Here is a 3,939-nt window from a genome sequence, read left to right as displayed (position 1 = left end):
TTTCTCTCCCAGCTCTCTAACAGCTTGGACAAGCGAGGAAGCAGACAAGCAGCCTCTTCACTAACTGAAAGTTTGAATTTCCCCACTTTCCCTGCCTTCCTCCGAACATTAGGTATACTAATATCTGTGCACTGGAGGATTGTGGGAGGAACATCCAGCCCTGATGGGGGTCCCGTGGGGCACCCCAAAACACTGAGTAGCTCTCTTGGCCTCTGGCAGGACTGGGGCTGCGCAGCCCTGTTTTGAGTGGGAGGTGCAGCTGGGGGGTCATCATGCCTTGGGGGTTGGGCACAGAAGGGGGCAGGAGGTGCAGGGGCCACTCCAACTCATACTTACGTGGCAGGGGAGATACCATGATCATGAAAGTGGTTTTTCCAGGGTGAGGCTCATCCATTGCACTTTGGGTGTGCTGATCCCTGTGATTTCCCCTGGTCTTTCTAGAATCACTCTTTCCCCTTCAGTCCTTGGCTGTTTTCACTGCCCTCTTCCATTTAAATTTGCTGCCATAGGCCTGTTGGCCCTGCTGGCTTTCCAGGTGGGCTCCAGGAGGCAGTTCCTGGAAAGCCAGCAGCACAGATGACAGAGTGGTGAGCAGCCTCTGGTGCTGGTTCAGAAGCCTACCAGTATGGTGGTGGGAGGTTTCTGGGTGGTGGTTGCTGAACGTTTTTTTTACAGTATTCGCTCCATAAGACGCACATACTTTCCCCTCACTTTTGGGGGGGGGAATTGCATCTTATGGAGCAAAAAATATGGTCTGTTTGTTCCAGGGCAAGGAATGGCAGTATTGGCTAAAAGGTCCAATCTCATACTATAGATGTGCAGTCCTAAGCACACACAATATATTGATTCAGTTCTTTTCAAAAAACTTCACTTAATGTATGTGGGTGGGATATTATGCTTCTGTACCCATGATTCAAAATGCCAGGGAATGGCTCAGTATTGCTGCACAATATCATGTCCACATTGCCAGCAGGAAAAAGGATACCAAGCTTGACATAGCAAAGTGCAGCCTGAATGCTGACAACACCAATGGTAACAGTCAAGATGGTCTACAGCAGTGGTCCCCAACCTTGGGCCTTCAGAGGTGGTGGTGAAGGCTTCTGGGAGTTGTAGTCCAAGAACATCTGGAGGCCCAAGTTTCGGGACCACTGGTCTACAGGATACCCTCTTTTGCTTATTAGCATTCATACTTGTCAAAACCCAGTCCTGAAAATTGCTTTGTGTTTGGGTGATTAATTAATTAACTGATTAATTAATGAAAAAGGAGCCAGTTTCTGGAATTTTCCCTTGCTTAGTTTTACTTTGTGAATGGCAGTGAATGTAAGAGGGTATCCTATTCTCTCCTGTCCTTAACAATTTTTCTTCCATCATCCACCCAGGTTTTCCTTTTCTTTTCACTACAGGAATTGTCTTTTTGCATGCTTCCCTAATATTATCTTTGATTTCAATCCACAGTACTTCTGGTTCAAGGTTAATTAAGTTCAGTCATGCAAATCTGTTCTTTCTGTGCACTTTAAATTAATCAGAAATGTTTATTTATTTATTTATTTATTTATTTATTTATTTATTTATTTATTTATTTAATTAATTAATTAATTAATTAATTAATTAATTAATTAATTAATTAATTAATTAATTAATTGACTGTTACCATTGGTGTTGTCAGCATTCAGGCTGCACTTTGCTATGTCAAGCTTGGTATCCTTTTTAATTAATTAATTAATTAATTAATTAATTAATTAATTAATTAATATGCCGCCCACACTACCCAAAGGTCTCTGGGCGGCTTACAGCATTTAAAATACAATAAAGATATGTAACAATTAAAATACAATTAAAATATATATAAAATTGCCATCGGACCCACAGCTAATATTATTTCAGTTAAAAAGCCTTCTGGAACAGGAAGGTTTTGAGCTGGTGCCGAAATGTCATCAGTGTCGGCGCCAGACGAATCTCAGTCGGGAGGGCATTCCATAGTCTGGGGGCAGCTGCCGAAAAGGCCCTTTGTCTGCAAGCCGTCCCTCTTACCTCCTTGAGGGGATGGCTCTTTCAAAAGGGCCCCCTGGCTAGATCTTAACTGCCAGGTAGGCTCATATGGAAGGAGGCGGTCCTTCAGGTATCCAGGGCCCAAGCCATTTAGGGCTTTATATGTCAAAACAAGCACTTTGAATTGGGCCTGGGCAAAATTGTATTTTGGCACTAGGATTCTTTTAGTGTTCTTCTTCAGCTTTACTTGAATGTTTGATATTAACTGTTCATGATCAGTCCCACAATCTGCTCCTGGTCTTGTTTTGGCAGAGAGAGAGGAAAAAAAAACCTTCTCTATTGCCTATTTCTAATTACATTATCTATTTGATTTGTATTTTGCCACCCGGTAATATCCACGTGTACAGTTGTCTGTTTCATTTCTTGAAGCATGTATTTGTGATAAACAGACTGCTGGCTTCACAGAACTCTGAGAGTCGTTCCCTTCATTCCTGACTCTTAGACCAATTTTTCCAACAACATTTGGTTCTGTCTTGTTTCCTACTTTAGTGTTCCAGTCACCAATGATTATAAGCATGTTTTGCTTTTGTTTGTGATCAATTTCCTCATGGATGTTCACATTAAAGCTTTCAATTTCATCTTCTGCATCTGTAGTTGGTTGCATAGACTTGCATAATGGTTATGTTGATAGATTTTCTCAATCAATTTGTAGCCTCTAATAGCCTGTGCTATATTTTTGGGGGGAAACAGCACTCTTACCTGCACTAATGCTGTGGGAAGTGTCTTTTACAGTCTAACATGATTCTCCGTTGCCACTAACTTGATTGGTACAGTTCTTTTTCCTGTCTCTGGCATTTGAGCCAAGCCCCTTGGCCCTTTTCCTGTCTGTGTGCTTTTATTGCCTTTGTAGTTAATAAACTCTTCTTCTTCCTCTGAAGCTGTAATAAGCAACATAATGGGAATCTCTCTTCCATGTGGAGGAGACTACATTCCTCCCTGCTTTTATCCTTCAGGCTATAAACTGTAAGTAAAAAAAATCCTTTTTCTACTTTAAATGCTTTGGGAGTAACTTTCATCAAGCAAAGTACTAGGAAAAAACCAAGGAGGAAGGGGATGATGAGACTGGGCTGATCTCTCCACATTTTTCTCTGTGTTGTAGTTTTTTCTACCTCATACTTTGCTAACTAGAAGGAATAATCAAAATTCCTCCATGAATCTTCCTCAGTCAATTTCTTCTGAATTTATCATTTCCAGGGCAAAACATTTTGTATTTTTCTGTCTGAAAAGATTCCAGTCCAGTTCAGTTCAGTGACACCAAGTACTACAATGTTTCAGCATTTTTTTTTCTTTATGGTTAACAGTCTACCTTTATTCATAATTCTCACATTCTATGTTCCAAATATGTATGTTGAGCAGCACTGGACTTCCTTTTTACTTCTGTACACATCAGCCATTAGATATCCTTTTGGCTTTTATCTAGCTGCATCATTAGTGATGGTGCTATTTGTACTTGTTATTTGCTTGTCCCCTGTAGCTCCAACCTGGGGATCTCATCATCCAGCACTATCTCTTGCTTCATTTTGGACCATATTATCATAGGATAATGCATATCTTAACATGGTGAGGGGATTTAAATATGTCTGAGAAGCTGAGAACTTGTCATTTGCTCATCTGAGAACTTGTCATTTGCTCGTATATATATGCTTACCCCAGAAGGATATACCTCATTTTGGAAGTATATGCATGAAGAAAGCTTTGTGCCCCAAGCATGTTAGATCTTTACATGTATAGTTTTTTTTTCTATGTTATTTTATAAATGTGTCATTGGTATCACTTGGCAGGACAAAGTTCCAAATAGAGTAGTCCTAGAATGAGCTGGAATTTTTAGCATATATATATTACTGAAACAGCAACGTCTACGTTGGCTTGTGCATATCGTGAGAATGGCTG

General features: G+C 40.5%; 1 non-coding gene across 1 annotated transcript; it reads left to right on the top strand.

Annotated features, from left to right (window-relative positions):
• Positions 1-328: 328 nt before the first annotated feature.
• Positions 329-488, top strand: LOC140707937 (U1 spliceosomal RNA). The gene has a single exon (XR_012088066.2). It is a non-coding gene; the product is annotated as a U1 spliceosomal RNA (small nuclear RNA).
• The last annotated feature ends 3,451 nt before the right edge of the window (positions 489-3,939 follow it).

The sequence above is a fragment of the Pogona vitticeps genome, chromosome 5, assembly GCF_051106095.1.
Source record: "Pogona vitticeps strain Pit_001003342236 chromosome 5, PviZW2.1, whole genome shotgun sequence".
NCBI classification, from domain to species: Eukaryota; Metazoa; Chordata; class Lepidosauria; order Squamata; family Agamidae; genus Pogona; species Pogona vitticeps.
This window is presented reverse-complemented; position numbering and strand designations above follow the sequence as displayed.